A 21526-nucleotide genomic window follows, 5' to 3' on the forward strand; every position below is an offset into this window, starting at 1 on the left:
GGTAGCCAAGATTTGTTTTTTTAATATCAAACCACAACCAAAACAAATCTTGGCTACCGAGCAACAGTTTAATATCATAACCCTGTTGCTCGGTAGCCAAGATTTGTTTTGGTTGTGGGTGTGATATTAAACTGTTGCTCGGTAGCCAAGATTTGTTTTGGTTATTATATTAAACTTTTGCTCGGTATTCAAGGTTTTTTTTGGTTATGATATTAAACTGTTGCTCGGTATTCAAGATTTGTTTTGGTTATGATATTAAACTGTTGCTCGGTAGCCAAGATTTGTTATGGTTATGATATTAAACTGTTGCACGGGTGAAAGGGCGAGCATGTTTGGTGGGATGCGGATTCGAACCCGCGACCCTCAGATTGTGAGTCGAGCGCCTTATCCACCTGGCCATGCCGGGCCCTCTTCAGAAGAATAACCTCTCCATGAGAGCTCACTGTGTTAATCTTCAATGTTGTTTACACTTTTACATATATATATACTGTATGTTTAAATTACGAAGCAATTTTCTCAATTTTTTGATTCAGTTCACTTACTGGAAAATTTTGTTTTCCATATTAAAGCTTAGTTTTGAATTAAGGATTTCTAGCCAAATCGTCTGTGGACTTGGAAAATCGAATATCATTTAAAACTCCATTTAGAAAAATCAGTATTTGTACGTTGCCATTTTAAATTAAACGTTTCTTTCGTAAGTTATGTTTTCGAAAGTAAAGTTCTGTTTTATAATTTCCTCTTTAGGTTGATCTAGTGAAGTGCTATCGTTAAATTTATCTCGCGAATTCTGGCCTGTTGATTAGTGACGTTCGATTTGCAATCTGAGTGTCGCGTGATCAAAACACATCGCCGAACATGTTCGCCCTTACAATCGTGGGACCGTTGTAACATGACTGCCAATCTCGATATTCCCTGATAGAGTAGCGCAAGTGTTGGCGGTGGGTGGTGTTGATTATCTGAAATCCCTCTAGTCTATTACTTCAAAATTAGGGACGGCTAGTGTAGATAGTTCTTGAGTAGTTTTGTGTGAAAATTCACCAAACAAACATTTCTATTTATATAGTATAGTACGTTCTCTGTGTTTTGATTTCAGATCTTTACAGTGCCAAAGACTTCGCGTCCATAAAAATCTGGTTGTCGCTCTTGTAATTCATTCGATTTTACTTCTTACAATTTCCTCACCAGTAGTTCTGAGAGATGGGGCGTCGTCTTTTGGACAAATTGTGAGTATGCTTTCAATATTAAAATATATTTGGCTTGCCGCACCAGTTTTATGTTTTAAAAGTATTATCGATATTAGATGAGACTGAATATATTTTTGTGTTTTAATATATTAAGAACGATGTTGTTTTTGTTCTTAGTTTATTTTGATATGGCAGCTCGTAAAGACTTTTTCTGTCAGAAAAATAATATGTTCGTTTTTTTTCTTTTACGTAGGACTGGTTATGTAAAATGATTCTTTCCTTAAAGATGTACGCCGCCATGGCTAGCATAAACTGGATGTTTATAGAAGGTTTCCTTCTACATAGTCGGATCACGACTTCTGTTTTCCAACAGGATCTTCCTTTCAAGGTTTATTATATCATTGGCTGGGGTGAGTTTTTTTGTTATTTTATGGGGGTGAGTTGAGCAAATCACACAATTGTTTCCCCCGTCCAAGAGGGGGAAAAAGCAATTCGAGAATTGTAATTGTTATTTTTTTTAAAATGTAACATTTTCTTTTACTAATAAAAGTTTTAGTCAACCCTTCGAAATTTATTTGGTAGTAAAGATGAAACTGGATAACATGATATGTTTGTATCTCTCAAAATTAACAACGACTACTCATCTCTAACCAGAGTAAACTAGCGTACAAAGTCCGTCAGAATAATCAATAATACTGTCGAAACTCACCAGTTATCTTCTCAATACATCTTGGCTACCGACAGCTAGTCATCACCACCCACCGCCAACTCTTGGGCTACTCTTTTACCAACGAATAGTGGGATTGACCGTCACATTATAATGCCCCCCCCTCCCTCTAGTCTTACACTGCTAAATTAGGGACGGCTAGCGCAGATAGCCCTTGTGTAGCTTTGCGCGAAATTCAAAAACAAACAAACAAACGTTCTACGAGACGCTAAAAAACCGCGGCTAGAAAAACGGTTCATCACGATTAAGTGGGACACTTTTGAAACCCTAGATCAGATCAATAGATATAAGCAGCTGAAATTAGAAAAACACCCTAGGAGAGCATCGTATGATGACTACTTCATTCTAAATATATCTAAATTACACCGAGGAAAGACGATCTTTCATACCTGAAAATCACTAGGTAACAAAATACTATGTTATGTGCTAAAATCTGAAGATCGCTATAGGCAACATTAAAAAGTCACGACTCATGTTAATAAACTTCTCGATAGTAAAATAACAAAATATTACTCAATTCCGAAAACCACAAGATTGCGGTAATCAGTACGACTACTCAAATTTGGTTACTGCGCAGTGAAAAAAATAAGGACGGCGTTTCAACATGAAAGATCACCAGGTAGCAACATCAAACAGACAAAGAAAGGTTGTTTTAATACATTCTCGCAACACACATTAAAAGTAGGACCAAGTTTCCCTTGTTGAAGACTGTCGTATTAGTGGGATTACAGACACACGATTTGACTGTGAGGTTGTTCTCATAGTTTCTGAAACAAAGTCAGTTTTCTCTGATTTTCTTTACTTAACATTATTTCTGAAAAAAAAATCAAACATCTACAGTTTGGAGGGAGGTGTGGTATTATACCATTTTTACAAACAGAACTGATCGCGGGACCACTCGCACGCCAGGTTAGTGCTCTACTATGCAACTAAACTATAAAAAAAATGAGTTAAGATGTCAGTTATTGCTAGTAAATAACTTTTTTACATCACCAGCTACCTCATTATTCCTCACATAAAACGTTTTCAAAGTTGACAAACCATCGAGTCGTGCCTCAGCGTCGTTGGACGACCACTAGTTGAGCGCCAGTGTTTCTGGTATTCCCATTTTCGCACTTTCCGCAAATGGATTCGAATTTTAGATTTCTCGTGTGTTAAGCGAGGACTCTACTAAGTGAGCTAAAAGGTTATCCCCTTAGCAACTGCTAGTAAGGCATCTTTCAATAACTTAAATTAGTATGTTCATAACAAATGAAGCCATCAAAGATGGCTTTAGGCTTTCGTTCTAGTGTTCTAGTTCAGAGAATAGGTCCCTGGTGGCTCATCGATAAACCACAGGGTTTATAGTGCTAAAAATCATGTTTCGATATCCACTGCTTGCAGAGTACAGAATATCTATTGTGTTACTATGTGCTTAACAACAAACAAACCATGCATAGGTAATGGCGGTAAATTTAATCCAAATTTAACAACATGGAAAATTGTTCATTCTACATTATGTCATTTATAAATTAGAATGTTAAAATACTTTCATAAAGTTATAGAAGATGAAACATGTATGGCTACAACTTTCCCTCTACTAGAAATCTGTGCTGAGTTTTTAAATTGTTACGACTTAAAAAATGTATTACTTAAGTAACATGAAAACGGAAGCAGTGCTTCATAGTTGAGGATCAAAGATCGTAAAAATTACAAATATTATATTCACATGGATTACATATGTTTGGAGTTTAGAGATAAACGTTATAGTGCGCCCTTCATCAGGATCATACAATACAGGTGCGCAATGGTATCACCCCTGGATAAAAGAGAGTTGTCGATTCCTTAATAATTGTTTGTAGTTAATCACAAAGGGCTATCTGTGCTCTGCCCACCACGGGTATCGAAACCCGGTTTCTAGCGTTGTAAGTCCGCAGACATACCACTGTGTCACTGGTGGCCCTTAATAATTAAAACTTGTTTGATATTCACATTTTTAACACGTTGTACACGTTGAAAAACGTTTGTCTGTTTTGATTATGTGTGTGACAATATATTTATGAAAATGTTTGTAATTAAGCACAAAGCTACACGATGGGTATCCGTGCTCTGCCAACCACAGGTATTAAAATCAGATTTCTAGCGTTGTAAGTGCGCAGAAATACCGCTGTGCCACTGGTGGCCCTTAATAATTAAAACTTGTTTGATATTCACATTTTTAACACGTTGTACACGTTGAAAAACGTTTGTCTGTTTTGATTATGTGTGTGACAATATATTTATGAAAATGTTTGTAATTAAGCACAAAGCTACACGATGGGTATCCGTGCTCTGCCAACCACAGGTATTAAAATCAGATTTCTAGCGTTGTAAGTGCGCAGAAATGCCGCTGTGCCACTAGGGGGCGTGAATAATTTTACTCAAAGACTGAAAAAAATTGATGTAGAAATGTGTGACATATATTTTGTTGACTTACAAAATTTGTAGTGCATACTGGAGAGATTTAGACATTTTGATAAAAAGATTAGAAAAACAAAAGACCTTTACACTCCAGATGATTATAAGAGAACTTTTTATTTTAACCAACGTTTCGCATTTTCGGCTTCTGATAAAGTTGGTTAAAAGCAGAAGTTCTTTTATAATTATCTGGAGTGTAAAAGTTGTTTTTCTAACCTTTTTTTTATCAATATGTGACACGTATAATAAAATACATTTTGTTCAGTTAAAACTATAGTTCTTTTAACATTTATTACTGGATATATTGTCTGTCAGCTTGATATCACCAACCACAGATTTCATTATTGGATATATTGTCTGTCAGCTTGATATCACCAACCACAGTTGTCATTACTGGATATATTGTCTGTCAGCTTGATATCACCAACCACAGATGTCATTACTGGATATATTGTCTGTCAGCTTGATATTACCAACCACAGTTGTCATTACTGGATATATTGTCTGTCAGCTTGATATCACCAACCACAGATGTCATTACTGGATATATTGTCTGTCAGCTTGATATCACCAACCACAGATGTCATTTTCATATCTTTTCCACGTGCATAGTAACTTTTTCTGGCCACCCAGTGTTGAAAGCGAAAGTTTTATCGAGCTGTACGTTTAAATATGGAGCAGTCAGCTACGGCGAGACAGAATACGTAACGCCCAAGTCATTGCACTTGGAACACCCCAAACAGCAACGACCCCACCTGTGACTGTCTTGTAATACAAAACCAAGTCTTGCCGCGGGTACCTTCAGAGTATTGTATGCCGCATTTGGTTGTTCACTAATAATTTGATAGTCGCTTTTTGTTTTATAGTAAAATGAACTGTTATTGGACACTTTCAACTATCGATTCACCCTGTTTCGCGTCATCTTTGGCTATATGAAGAACAATCTTGTAACATGTGAAAAGCTTTACTTTATTTTCCCAGGATTTCTGAAGATGCTCAGTAAGTCGTTGAATTCAATATTTTATCAGCCTGTTATCACTCCTAAAGGACTGTTATTGTAGAATTATGCTAACAAATTTTAATACTGCCTGCAGCCAGTGGCGGCTGGTATTCATTACTGGTATCCTTGCCCTTTATTGAATTTGAACAAGATACGTTTGAAACCGGTATTTTGCAAACATTCAGATGTTAAAAAATGATTTTTCAATTTGCAAAAGCAATGTTTTAGGTAACCAGTAGGTTTATTTTTTTTCATTCTAGAAGCATTGGTATCTAATTGTTCTTCGCAGTTTGATATGCTGCTTGTTTGACAGGAAAATCCGCACATAGCCTATATTTTATTAAGAAGGAAACTCCATTTGATGGAATGTTAGTGAAAAAAAAGGAAAATATTTACCATACAAAAGTAAATATAAAGGTGTTATCACAGAATGGGACGATATGAGACGGGAAGTCGAATTTCCTGCTGCTTTGTGTTGGTAAAATTGTATAGTACGTGATATTTAAGATAGCAACAACTCCACCTGCAGCTTATATATGTATATCTTCATACCATCTATATGTAGGTATATACTGCTAAATATCCAGCCTATGAAGAAGCCTGAAGACGAAAGGCGGAAGACCTTCGAAACGTTTCCTCTACTATTGTATTTCTGCAACAGGCAGTTGCCGTCCATTTAACTAAATTTCACCAAAAAATTCAAACTTTTTGCTATGATATTTACAGACATTTTCAGAACTTGTGACTCAGTCATTACTTAGATATTGTTATAAAAGGAAACACTGTATAGTATTGTAAAGTTCTGATGACCTATTGAGGAGATTTAAAATACCATTTCGATGAACAATCTGAGTCATCCTGCCTGATACCAAACCAACATGATGGAAGCATCAGTGATATTGACGCAATTTCCCGAGTTTGACGTAGGCAACGACCCTAACTCTTCATAAACAAAATAGAAGAATTATATTCAACAGTTTCTTAATCACGTTAAATTTAAGAGAGAATAGCCGTCAGACAGTCATATGGTTGCATTGTTTTCGTCCCGATGTTTATGACGTAGTGACTCTCTACAAACACCAGTGAAGCTGGCTCAACTATCAAAGGACTAACAGGCCAGTTGTCACTAAAGGTGAACGAAGAATATCAAAGCATAATATTTCAATAACACAGAGTCGATGGAATAATCGATAACCATCACAATGTATTTAGCGTAGCAGCCATGTGTTATCATAACAACACAAATTATACGTGTGATTATCACTTATCTGTCATCGTTTTAAATTCATCATAAAAACGCCAGTGTATAAACAAAAACAAAATTATTGTTTTCGTTAAATATCAAGTTTCGTGGTCAAAACACCCAAATACCACAACTTCATTAAGGTCGACGTATTGTTACACTAGTGTCACTTCTGTCCAAGAGTTTCCATCAGTTCTATGTAGATTAAAATGTTGAATCAATCCGAGTAATTTTTTTTTCTTTTAAGGATGAGGATGTTCCAATGCAAAAAAGAACCTAAAAAGTGATCCACATTAAAATACTTCGAACCGAAATACACAAAACTGAAATCGTTGTTTTGTGTTTCACCGACTGAGTTAGAAGCAGTACTGACATCAAGGGAGTCAAACAGTAGTGAAAGTCATGAATGGAGGCAGAAATTTTCAAGTAGAAAAGAAATATTCGCAGGCAGATAAAAAAAAAACTCTCGAGATTATATGGAGCTGTGAATATTTTCATCTCTATTTATATGGTTCGAATGTTATCACAGATCACAAACTTTTGGAATTCATATTGAACAATCAAAAATCACAGCCATCAGGTCGCCACGAAAAATAGGGTTTTACACTGCAATAGTATAACTAAAGTGTAAATCATAAGCATGGAAAACTCAAGATATCCGACTACGCTTTCAACACACACCATACTTACTACATTCTACATCCAGACAAGTACGTTGATTTCGCTACTTTAGAAGAAGTAAAGAATCCAAAATAAGCGATCGTACTCTACAAAAGCTGACCGAGATGTGTATCACAGAGGAAATTGGTTTGACGCATCACAAGATAACAAACCAAGAGGTAGACAGTGAGGAATGTTGCGCTCATGCAGACATAAAAAATGAGATACCTGTATCTGCATATGTCTTGCTAAAAGATATTAGGATCATCGTCCCTAAATTTCTCCAGCAATGAGTGATAAATATTGCACGTGAAGGCCACTTGGGAATTATCGTAATCAAGAAAATATTAGGAGAAAAAGTCTGGTTTTACAAAATAGATCATCAAGTTGAACAAGTTGTTAGTAATTCTATCCCACGCCAGACCACGAGTGCTGAAGTCAGACCGGAACCTACAGATATTTGAATAAGTATCGCTATATCGACGTCATGTACTAGTTTTCTCCAAAAAATATCTTTTTGTCTTGACCGAAGAATACTCTCTATACCGCGTTGTAAAATTTGTGACATCGTCAACTGCAAGTGTCATAAATACTAATGTTAAACATAATCTTTCCAATTTTCGGCATCCCTGAGAAGTCACTTGAACTCGTATGATGGTACACCATTTCATAATATGTATGTTCGAAAATTTTCACAAAACCTTGGTTTTCGTCACACAAAAGTCGCTCCTTACTAGGCAAAGGTCAGTACTGAGACCGAACGTTTTACGAAAATATTGAGGAAAGATGTGAAAAAGATATAATACTGAGGAGAGATCGTACTAATAAAAATTACACCAATATGTACGAAATTAATGGGCTGCTCTAGTAAATATATTCTTTGGTAGCTTCATCAACAGTTCTTAGTTCACTGTCAGTGGGCTGCTATAAAACCAAAATAAAAACTGGTAACGAAGTCTTAGTGAATTTGAAAAATATGACAATCAGGAATTCTCTACGATGTTACCTAGTGTTTCTTACGGTTACAAATATAAAATAATGAATTATAAAACAAAATATCGCTAGAAATATTCCAGTTACAAACTCTTGCCACAGCGTAGTGAAATCATTAGGCAGGAAAGCCACGATTTCCGTGTTTGTTTAGAATGTTCGCACATAGCTACAAAAGAGCTGCCTGCGCTACCCATTCCTAATTTCGAACTGATAGATTAGAAGGAAAGTAGCTCGTCAAACCACACCCATTGTTCCCTTGGCTACTTATAACAGAATATTGGGATCTTATTGTCGCTCTTATAATGCACCCACAGTCCCATATTTCGGAGCGCGATTATTTCTTGTGCGGCAACGGAACGCGAACCACGATTCGAAAGTGAGGAGGATTCATGATTCACATTTCGTTGCTCCATAAGAAAAATTGCGCTCTGCACTTTGTGACCGTAGGTACGTTATAAGAGCGACAGTTAAATTTTACTATTCGATTAGGGTAGCCCAGAAGCAGTGAGTGCGGTTGACTAGCTGTCTTCCCTCTAATCTGTCACTCGAGTAACTTTTCGCGAGATCCAACAAGGGAATAAACATCAAACTTATTCTTAAAACGATGTCTTACTGAAAACTACATAGGAAGGAACTGTATCCAGGTTTTCACTTAGCCAGATGACATGTGAAAACGGTGTGTCACAATTGCAGCCTGACTATAACTAAAACTTAAAAGCCAGTTGTTTAAGCGAGACAATATTTGCCCTTTATTACTTTGCTGGGCGTTATATCGTTTCGTCCCCCAATATTTCATAATATATATATATATATATATATACCAGGCCTTATAGCTTTAAAAGGCTAACAAACATGTTTGATTGTATTTCAGTTAAAATAGGATATTCTTTGAGTTTATTATTTCACAGAACAATAAAATGTATTTACTCATTAATCACATTGTTTAGGATTGGATTTTGAGCTAAAGAATGAAAAGAATCTTGCCACATGAGGTTGATCAGTACATCGCAAATCGTTTGTGCAGTACAAATAAGAGTTTTACCTGATTATGTTCTCTTGCCAGTTGTTAGTCAGACCTCATTCTTTGAAATATGGAGTTCTCTGGGAATGGATTACAGGCTCTAAAAATGGTTATAAATAATGCTATTTTTCAACATCTTATTACAGGCTTCTGTATTCATTTACCAAGATCTAGAAGAACAGGATGTGTCCGTCCTTGAACTATACTATCCTACCCTTGGTTATGATCCACACGTTCATAGATTTGACCACAGTTATTACATCTCACTGACTTGCTAGATAATTCGTTCAGCCTGTAGTGATAAGTTCCTGGCGTGTTAGTCATGTATGGAGGTCACGTGCGCCTAACTTTGCTAAAAGTTTGGGGGGGGGGGATATGTAAGGAGTTATTGACGAGCGAACGGGGCGAAATAATTTTTTGCTAAAAAATATTCTGAGTGGGTTGGTTACTGCCCTTTTTGCCATTCTGGTTAGTCGCCTGTAATCAGGTAGAGATATCGGAAACTCTGGTTTTTTCCTTTTGTGAATGAATGTGATTTGCCTAATATTGTGAGCATTCAGGAAGCTACAGCAGAGCTTGAAATCAGTATTGTTCGTAGCATGCAATTGTATAGAAATCCTCTTTGGACTAACAAATATATTTAGATTTGTTTGCTTTCACCTTTTTGAAAATGGAATAACGGACCTAAAAAGAGAGAGAGACTATTGTACATTGACCGACGTCGCAGAATTCACGTGCCAAATTGATTTATCTATTCGATAAAAAGAGTTTGTCTGTTGAACCATTTGTGTTTCCTTTTTTTTTGTTGCTCTTTTTTGTAATGTAACATTGCCTAGTAAATCCTTTCGAACTTCCTGTTATTGTGGTTTGATAACTAACTTGTTCATGTAAGTTCTACCAGAGAATACCACGTCTATAATTAACAATAAAAAATTTCGAATTGTTTTAAATTTCACGCAAAGATACATGAGGACTATCTGCGCTAGCCGTCCTTATTTTAACAGTGACAGACTAGAGGGAAAACAACTAGTCAACACCGCCCACCGCCATATCTTGGGGCTACTGTTTTAGCAACGAATAGTTGGATTGACCGTCACATTAAAACGCCCCCATGGTTGAAGGGGGCGAACATGTTCGGTGACGGGAATTCAAAGCCGCGACCCTCAGACTGTCTTCCTACCCCCACTCCCCAGGACATGCCAGTCCTTGTAGAGTAGGAAGACGTGACAATTGTAGTAGAGGGCGCTGAAAACCACTCAATAAAACTGTAACCCATGTATGTGATGGAAACCACTCAGTCAGTTGGTGTTATGTTAAAACATGTTAACAAAACGAAGCCAGCATCAAAATATATTTGAGATAGTAAAAAAATGCTTTTACCACAGTTCTTGCTATAATGTTTATAACAGGCTTACCATAAAACTTCAAAGCAAACAAATCGAACAGTTAAACATAATGTAACTCCAGCAGCAGGCGCGCAACACTCCCATACTTTAAAGTTACCCAAGATCCCACGCCATTGATTCAAAGTGTTGCTTCTGCTACGCCAAGTAAATTGTAGCTTCGAAAATTTTAAACTTATAATACTAAATGTAAAGGCTTGAGGATAAAATCAATTTCAATCGTGTCTGAGTAGTATATAAAGATTTAACAAAACCTTTTTAACGCCGGTTACAGTCGTGTTTAACACATAAAACGTTCTTAGTGCTAATGTAATTGTGTTTTAAGTACAATGTGTTAATTGCGTTTTACATTATGCCTAGGAATTGCAGTAATTATTTTACATAATATTAGTAAATCATATTCGTTCAAAGAGAATCTAGACTCATATTTCACACCTTTATCTTAAGATTTAATCATGATATAATAACATTCTGGTGGTTAGGGCGCTCGACTCGCAGTCTGAAGGTCGCAGGTTCGAATCCATGTCCCACCAAACATGCTCGCCCTTTCAGTCGTGGGGGCGTTATAATGTGACGGTGAATCCCACTATTCATTGGTAAAAGAGTAGCCCAAGAGTTGGCAATGGGTGGGGATGATTAGTTGCCTTCAATCACTGCTAAATTAGGGACGGCTAGCCCTCGTGTAGCTTTGCGCGAAATTCAAAACAAACAAACAAAGTAATATTATACAAAACGCTATACATTTTACAATAGACGTTCAGTATCTCTTTTTGGTTAACTTGTGTTCAGAGTTACTGATAATGAGTGGAATTCTGTGAAATTAGTATAATCGTTGATCAAAGTGTCGATTGAACTGGACCTCCTTCGAGATCATACAATTTTCGGTTTTAATATTTTCATAAGATGTCGTAAGTTCTAAGAGGAGCTTTTATCAGCTTGAAAGTCTTATTGTAATGTAAATTACAAATAAGTGGTTGGTATATCATATTTCAATTTCTCTGACCTAGTTTTTTGTTTCTTTCCTCGGCCCACGAACTTTTATAGGCAATACGCATGCGCAGACGTGTGTCTGTCTAATCAAACACGTTCCTTTACTGTTGACTAGCTTTCTTTAAACACCATTCTTTGCCAAAGATATGTGTTCTGATGACGTAATTCGTGTGCAGTGTAAATAACTTTGCCATCATCGAAATGATAACGAATGACCATGAAACATCGGTAACTTTATAAGAGACAAGGGGTAACAAAGATCTACCTATACGAATACACTTAAGCTTGATTTAAGGTTGCTCCACGGCATATGAACCAATCTGTTAAAATAATAACTTTATTCTAATTAAAAGTGTAAAAAAAAGGTTAATAAGATATTTATGGTTAAAAACACCGAATCACTAAATTCCGTTCAGTTTTTCTCCAAGTTTTCGAATCTGTTATCAAGGAGAAAGAGAAATGATTATGCGTAATGGTATTGGATAGTAAAACCTACCAATATGTTTTTTTTTAATACGTTACTATTAACGTAGATATTTTCAATATTATTTAGATAATTTGGAAGCCTTGTTATTAATCCTAACCAAAATCGTTCGATGGGTGACCCGATAAATTGTTTGATAAAGACATCATTTCATAGATTGAAAGATAAGCACATGAACAGAAAGTTAGATAGACCTTTGACGTACATTAGATTCATTTAATGAAATAAAAAGATGAACAAGTTAATATGTTTTAGTTAGATGATTGAATAAGAAGGTATTTAGTTGAAATATAAATCCTTGCATGGGTATATGGAACAACTGATTGGCAAGCAAATGAATAGACTTACACAATAAAGATGTGGAATGTGCAAGTAGGTTTCAGAATTGCTAAACAAAGAAAACCATTGAAACCAAAATACAGTGCTTAAGACTGTGAGTACGCACTAAACAATGGAACATTTGTAGAATATTATGTATACAGAACTGGCGATGACCATACAAGTATTTTAGTATTTCTTATGTAAGACTTCTGTATGTTAAAGGAAATTCGTAAGCTCTTCTTATCCGATACCCACGTAGGATTCATTCCAAACACAGGTTGCTTGAAACGCCATCTTCTGTGTTAATTTAGACCCACTGGCTAATTAATATAAATGATCACGTAGAAATGTAGAGATTTTTTTTTATTCAAACAGCAACATATAGCTGCGTAAACGACGAGAAAGAAATATTCTACAGTTTCAGAAGTTGCACATATGTTGTTTTATTACAGTACTTGTGGTAGCTGAGAAAAATATTCGAAAATGAGGTCATCTCCTGTAAAAACTGAAATATAAGTATCATTGAACGTACTTCGCTAAGTAGAGGATTTACTGAAAGTTTTGTACGAGTTACTTGTGTACTGTTTGAGTACTTTCAGCCATCCATCACCGCTTCAACTCGAACATTTTTTAGCCAGTTTTGGTGTTCTAGCTATTTCGCTTGTGCCATTCTACTTGAAATCTGAAACATAAAACAAAGTACTTTAGTTTGATCGTTTGCTTGTTTGTAATTAAGCACAAAGCTACACAATGGGCTATCTGTGCTCTGCCCACCACGGGTATCGACTTTAGTTCGAATATGGATGATTGTACTTTTAGTTTGGAGCCTGGTTCTGACGACTCAGCTTCAGACTTGTAGGTTTCACCATCTAGCTTAATACTTCAAGTAATGACACACTTAAATATTGTTTACAAGTCCTGTGTATGGAAACAGTTTTTATTGGACATTAAGAATTTCGTGTACAAATTAATGCAGACAGATTCAAAAACGTTTGATGAGTGAAAAAGTACTTGAAGAGTGTAATGTTATTTTAGCTTGTTTTAATTCAAAACAATGTATAAGGTTTTTATACCATATATATATAGATATATATGTGTGTGTGTGTTTGTTTTTTCTTAGCACAACCTAATAAAAATTAAGCAGTTGTTTGTTTGTCCATCTGAGCGATACCTCATGCTAAACGACCAATTCAGAGATCCCTATAGTACAAGCATGGTCATTCTTAATAACTAAGGTACAAAACATTGAGATATAAAAAGAATACTTAAAATAGCTGGATTAAAACAAATAGGCGGGTAAGATAGCCCCTTGATACAGATTGGTATATCTAATAAACTACGACGATAGACAAGTCAGTATGTTTCAGTCAAATAATAAAAATATGTTTAGTTAGAAACATAATCTTGCATGGGTAAATCAAAGTGGGTTGAAAATTCGAAGCGTGTTTGGTAGCATCACGTCTCGAACCCGAGACTCTCGACTCCCTATTAAGATACGCTAACCACTACAGGTCAAGTTCAAGCTATAATAAGCGATGCTGGTGATCAACATTTAGGTCTGTATGGGATTCTCCATGAGATTATAGATAACTGGAGTATTTACCTGACATTTGAATGCGTGAGCTTTTTATATTAAAAGCTACAACATATCAGCTTTTTATATTCTTTAGCTGCAATATATCAGCATTTCTTTTTGTTGGTCTTCTCAGCATATGCCCCGGAGACAGGAAGAGGGGCAATAGGCCATTGACTACCATCTCTTTATAAAGAGGACCCTATCCGTCCCCACTTTTAACAGCAAGAGGGGGATGTTTTTAACGAAACTTTTGAAAATGTGTGCTTGAAAATTGTTGTAACTCTATGCATTTACCCTTTTGTATCGTCTATTGATAAGTAGTCTTTGCGGGAGAGAAGTTTTTTATTTCCACAGTCTGAATGAAAATTCCAACAGGAAGCTAAAAATTGACAATTAGGGCTAAAGTTTTGACTTTTTTAAATTATTTTATCCAAGACAACTGTTAATGAAACTGTAACAAAAGAAAATTTAAAATCTCAACATTTCAATAATAATTTTATTTCGGAGAAAATTTGTGAGAATACATCACACATAATATTTCAAAAGTTGATGTCCTGATGTCACATATCTTCTTTTTTTTTGCGATTCAGTATGCGATCATATGACAGACATCTCAGAATTAGTTCCGATGTGTATTGGGGTAACAGATATGTTCACAATTTTATGTTTGGCTGCCCCATTTACACCCCTCTTTTGTAGTCTTTCTAGTACCGCTAATTCTTAGTTATCAAACTTTTAATTTTCTGCTTATTTCAGGTTTTTATATGTTCATTGTACCCTCTAGCGTTTATTAGCACAACAGCCAACTGAAACATAATAAATAAGGCTATTGAAAGCGGATGCGATCATTATAACGTACTTGTAAAAACCACTACGGTAAATGGTATCATTAACTACAATGACTATGAAACTTTACAAGAGTGTAATCTACTGAAGCAGATGTACAACAGGGACAATGTATTTAACGGGTTTCCACTGAAATTTTAACCACTGTTACTAGACGAACACCGCAGTAATTGAAATAAAAAGCTATATTTTTTTAATATCTAATTGAACAAAGCCATAAAACCACTTTATTACATCGATGTACTGCCATAAGCTAGAAAGATTTATTAAGCTAATTTTTATTTATGTGATGACTATGTATTCACCACCACATAGCATATACCTTAGAAATCCTTTTTCCTTTCCTAATTAATTTCTTTCTAGCACCACTTTCAGTTCAGGGAAATAGTACATGGATAAGATATATACAAGTTCACAGTGTTACTAGAAGTTATAGATAATACGTTTTGTTTTTGTTTTTTACTGATTTCCGTGTATAATGCGGAAACAAGCAGCTTTTACGTTATCTGCAGCGGTCAACCTAGGTGTATTTTAAAAGTCGTCATGGAAGATTGATTCTCGGGAAATCTGCAACCCTAAGATTACGATGGATTGTATCTGGTCTCTTGTTCTCTTTCATATCTTCCCTTCTACAAACATGCTAGTGGCGTTCTGTTTACTGAAATGCATTAAGAGAAATAATGTTGTCTTAGCACGACAAGCTAAAAGAGATTTGTTTGTTTGTTTTGTTTTTGAATTTCGCGCAAACCTACACGAGGGCTATTTACGCTAGCCGTCCATAAGTTAGCAGGGAAAAACTAAACAGAAAGCAGCTACTCATCACCACCCACCGCCAACTCTTGTGCCACTATTTTACCAACGAATTGTGGGATTGACCGTCACATTATAACGCCCCATGACTAAAAGGGCGAACATGTTCGGTGGGACGGGGATTCGAACCCACAATCCTCTGATTGCGAGTCAAGCGTACTAACCACCTGGCCATGCCAGGCTCCTAAAAGAGGTATATTCGTAGTTATTTCACAGTGGGTTATATTGGAAATCGAATATCTTATCTAAATATAGAATCAAAATATCTACAAGTTTCCACTACAATCCTTGAACTCTTCTCTTTTCCTCTTCTTTATTATTTTCTATCGGTTTCGTGACCTTAAAGATCACTTTTCGAGATGTAATTTTCTAGATAATCTATAATAAAAACGTTCAATTACCATATTTAAACTAAACGTAAATAATTTTAAACTAAATACATATTTTTTTTTCAAAAGTTGCAAACATGTATATATATAGGATAAATCTAGTAACAAGTTGTTCCTATCACTTTGTAGGTATTTCATCCGTAAGTGCTTTCCTATACAAGGATAACTTCTATTATTTCTACACTGTAATTTACAGCATATCATTGTGGTGAAAAGAAACGTGATTGACTCGCAGCCGGCAAAATGAAAGAGACGGAATTTATCGTGCACAACAGACAAGATGAAAATAACAACTGATCGGCAAATCTAAAGAAAATAAAAAGGACAAGGAACAAGAAGTGATGTCGCTAAGCGCGCTCCGCACTTTCATGTTATAAAAGTGACAGTTCAACCTATTATGAGTCTCTGAAAAAGTCAAAACTGCTCTCACAATTGTCATTCTCTTTCTATGGCTGACTAATTACACTTTGGGTCGCAAGGATCAGGAAATATCTCTACTCCAATGGTATCTAATCTATTTTCACTGACGACACTTACCTTGATTTGCGAGACACTCCTACTGCCACTTGCAATTATTTTTCGTTTGTAGATTTTTTTTTATGTTATTATTATTATTATTCATTTTGGTAAAATTCTCGCGACACACAGTTTGGAAACTACTGCTCTCCTCCACGTGACAGTCGTAAAGTATCCCTACACTGAAGGTGATGTTGAAATTGTTGACCAACTCTTGCCATAAAGAATAATACATAAGGCTTACCTAGCCCATGACCTAATCTGGATTTACCAAGCAGTTAAGAACTAGAGCTCTCGAAAAATCTAAAAACTTTTTACTGTATTAAATATGTTCGATAGAAGAGGTATGTGATTCTTGCAACCCACATAGTTTTATTTGTCTTTCTTATATGTGTAATTCTAGTTGTTTTGACAAACTTGTTTAATTATATACACACAAATACACATTGTGCGTGTATATGTATGTGTATATATATATATATGTGTGTATGTATACACACACTAGAAATCTTTTATCATATTATTTAATCACATATTGCTAGGTTAGTATTTATGTGATGATTTATAAAATGTACAAACTACGCAATATATTTATTGTATTACTGAGCTGTGATACTATGCATATTTGAGAATTTTTCTGTGTGTAAAAGGCAGCATGTACTGTAAAATGCTCCTTAGAACCATGGGAAGAATACTAATAGCTAAGGTTAAAAATATTTTTTGTACATGTACATGGATGTCGTCTAGGAATTAGCGTGCAGGGAAACGGGTCGAAGGATCCAAGGTTTGAAACGTTATGCCGCTGAACATGTTCCTCATTTTTAGTTGTTGGCGCGTTATAAAATTGACAGATAATCGTGTTATTCAGTTCAAAAAATCAGAAAATCCCTTGTACCGACGGGTTATGGTGGTGGCTAGCTACCTCCCCCCCCCCCTCAAGTCATTACAAAATTAAAGACGACTATATATTACTCATAAGGGTCTCTGACTTGATCGTTCAGCCTCCGTGTGCATAAGGTATTTCTCAGGTTGAATGTGTGTGTTTTCTTATAGCACAGCCACGTCGGGCTATCTGCTGTATCCACCGAGGGAAATCGAACCCCTGATTCTAGCGTTGTAAATCCAAGGACTTACCGCTGTCCCACCGGGGGGACCTCAGGTTGAAAATTCCGGTTAACTTGTGATATTCATAACCCTACGAATTGAACATGTAATTTCTCGCATTTTTTATAGCATCTAATTCATGTAAGTATCATCATTTTATTAGAATGTTTCCCAGTTTTAGAATCATTTTAATATCTAGATTACATAAAGTACAAAGTAATTTATTTTGAAATCCATCATTCAAAGCGCTTAATGAATTTCAAGGGACCTCATCTTCTTACGTTTTCAGATTTGGTTTGTTTGTTGCTTAGAATTGTGGGGCAAAACTATACACTGCCTATTTGTGTATATCCGTCCCTAATTTTAAAATGGCATATTAGAGGGTAGGCAACTAATCAACAGTACCCATTCCCAACTCTTGGGCTAATTTTGTCTGACCTAACAGAGAGATTTGATCGTCAACGGGACGCGAACCACCACTCCTCGCATATACAGATTTGGATTATACTGATATTCGTATTTTTATATCTTCTAATACGTTGGTTTTTGTGTATTTTCTTCCAAAATATAATAATCGTTTTTGATCCACCGTTTTACTGCTTTCTGTAACACGTGTAACTTAAACGTTGAATAACAACCATCATTCGGGCGTGAACCACTAAATAAGCAAAGTGGGCGTCTATTTCTTGTCAACATTTGAGATGTCACACGTGGCCAGAATATAAATTCTGCACTTTTTCTTCATCGAGTAACGGTTCTGGAATACGGAAGCAGCTGATAAAAGGACATAGTGCATGTGTAGGTAGAGTACTTTTTGAGAGAGAGAGAGAGAGAGAAATAAAAGGAATGGAAAGGTGCTAATAAGGGCATGGGACAAAGTGGCGAGTAACCTGGCTTTCTTTTTTTTTCTTTTAACTCAAAGTGGTGTAATATTTATAAAACTGGAATACCATGTAAGCTTTTGTGGTGACAATCTGCTACAAGCAGAGGTAAGTATCAGCAGGTACGTACTATACAAAAATAGTTTTAAATGTGGTATACTGTACACCGGCATAAAATATTCTACTACGATAAAATATTTAACTATGCTGTTAAAATATAAAATAGCTTTTAAACATCACGGGTGTCGGAGTGTGCGTGTTCACGTACTGGACCAGCATGTATACAGAGTACTGGCATACCGTTTTCCAGAAATTTACCCCCGAATATTGGCATTGCCTCATGATAATTTTATAATACATGAGATTATCCAACTGGTGTATTTACGTGTTTTACAATCACTAAAAAGAAACATTTGTTTAAACAACTCTACTTATTCAATTACGTACAAGCTACCCAGTGTCAGATAACAATATCAAGAATTAAATTGTGGCGGATTGCTATAAGTTCTTCAAATACCTATAGAATGATAGGTTTCTTTTTAGTGAGTGTAAAACACGTAAATACACCAGTTTGATTTTCGACACCTCACTAGTATGAAGGCTTGGTTTGGTCTGATATTTCATTAGTGGTAGTGTCTAGGGTCACTGGTGAGGAGTGGAATTCTCCGAAAATAGTCTGGATCATAGATACACACCCCAATGAAAGAATAGACCATTCCAAGCTTTAACTTGTTGTTAAACAAATGTTTAAACAACTCTAGTTATTCAATTATGTACATAAGATTAGTTTAAAAAATCTGTTATTAAATTGTTCATAACACAAGTGGTACTGCTTCAGTATCAGATTCGTTTTTTGAAGTTAAAAACCTGGTAGATAAAGCCGTGTTCTTTGGAATATGTAGACAAGGCTGTCACGTTTATAGTGATAATTGAATTAAACTGGCCATGTTCCGTAGAAATATCGGAGGATTGTGATAACTAATTAATGAAAACTTAGGGTTTAGAATTACGAATGAAATAAGCTCACAAAATGAAAAGTAAGACTGTCTATGGGTAGGTGTGTTACTTGTAATATTTTTGACACTACCTCGTGTATACTTGTAGCTGTTCTCTAACTTACAAGTAAGCCTGACTAATCAGATAAAATGGTGGATGGGTCTATACAAACCTGGCATGGCCAGGTGGTTTGGGCGCTCAATTCGGGTCGCAGGTTCGAATCCCCGTCACACTAAACATGCTCACCCTTTCAGCCGTGGGGACGTTGTAATGCAACAGTCAATCCCACTATTTGTTGATAAAAAAGAGTAGCCCAAGAGTTGGCGGTGATGACTAGCTGCCTTCCCTCTAGTTTTTCACTGCTAAATTAGGGACGGCTAGTGTAGATAGCCCTCGTGTAGCTTTGCGCGAAATTCAAACCAAACCATTGTGGCTTTCGACGTCACAGCAATATTTTGGGAGGTATTTTCAACTAAGCCTATTAAACGTATAATGAGCTGCCGAGAGGATTACGGGCGTAAACACAGAAATAGTTAAATGCATATTAATGTAAAATACAGACTAAATCTCTGTTTTAAAATAAGGATTTCAGGTAGGTTAAACCATAAAGTCGTTTTTTTTTCTAGTCGTAGAATGTAATCGTCTGAAAAATTGAAAATAATATGTTCATGCCTGAAAAATGTGTGTGGGCCAATTAAACAAGTGTTTGCGAACGTCTTTTAATTCTCGTTATTTTTCATATGAAAAATTAAAAAATAAAAACATATATATATTAGACATTTGAAACAATACTGCTACTAAAAGTAGCATTAAAGAAAGAATAGTGTGACAGTTTATTTGCTGAACACATAATACTAGTGGTTTGCTTCAGGTAGTGTAACAGTAGCATTGAAGTAACATGTGTTTCTAAAATAATTGAACACAAGTTCGTCGATTCAGGCTAAAAACTAGCCATGCACAATAACTTGGAAGGACAGAAGCTCGTAAATGCACTAGTTTTAATTAGTGTTTTCAGTTCGTGAAGAAACGACTAGCGCCCTTTTTTCGACTCGCACTTCAGAATATTTTCGTCTTGAGATATGCACATGGCAAGCTCTATCGTTCTCTGTTGTATTTATTCAAGGCTTTATTTACAATAAAAACTTGTTCAACTTCTCTTTTTCTCCAGCTCAATAAAAGAAACTAGAACCTAATTTTTTTTTGTTAATGATGCAGAGAAGTAGTAAAATAAGAACACTTTTGTTTCTATCACCAGACCATCAGTACCAATCTTTTTGCTACTTGCATTTTCAAGGAAATTTATAAGAAGTAAAAACACAAAGTTATGTTTCTGAACCACAACCTGTAGCAAGTTTAGACTGCCTTACGATCCTTGAACTCATGGGTATGAGAAGAAGACAGACAAATGTTGATAACACTTATTCCATTGTTTTGAGCACGTTTATGTTGATAACACTTATTCCATTGTTTTGAGCACGTTTATGTTGATAACACTTATTCCATTGTTTTGAGCACGTTTTCACCTAAACACATCACATTTTTATTTAAGTTAAATGCCTAATCTTTCATCGACGTGAGTTAACAAATAAAATAGTTCATAAGAAAGGTCAGTGACGTTATTTTGCTACACATTCATTGCCTTTTCTCATGTGCATGATAATACTAACATATTAAAATATACCTTGACGTGGACAAAGTTAAGACCAACCTTTAAATAAAGTTTATTACATGACAACCAGCTGTCTGACTATGAACATTTTTTAGCTAAATAAATTCTATAATAATTACAATTCACTTACTTAATATATACACCTGGAAAAAAGTTAAGCACCCCCAAATATTTTTCAGGATTGCTTATTGAAAATAAGGTTTAATTTTCATGATGTTGAGCAATGTTCATAATTTCAAACATAATTCGATCTGGTCGACCATCTGTAACAACCCAA

At 35.6% G+C, this 21526-nt stretch overlaps 1 protein-coding gene across 1 annotated transcript in view; it reads left to right on the forward strand.

Moving 5' to 3' along the window:
• Positions 1 to 18667: 18667 nt before the first annotated feature.
• LOC111086889 (SH3 and multiple ankyrin repeat domains protein 3-like) overlaps positions 18668 to 21526 on the forward strand; it is a 28240-nt gene continuing 25381 nt past the window's right edge. The window contains exon 1 of the mRNA XM_022391579.1: positions 18668 to 18706. The gene's annotated coding sequence lies outside the window, so the exon portion shown is untranslated. The remainder of the gene's footprint in view (positions 18707 to 21526) is intronic.

Source organism: Limulus polyphemus, unplaced genomic scaffold, assembly GCF_000517525.1.
Source record: "Limulus polyphemus unplaced genomic scaffold, Limulus_polyphemus-2.1.2 Scaffold1524, whole genome shotgun sequence".
In the NCBI taxonomy this organism is placed as follows: Eukaryota; Metazoa; Arthropoda; class Merostomata; order Xiphosura; family Limulidae; genus Limulus; species Limulus polyphemus.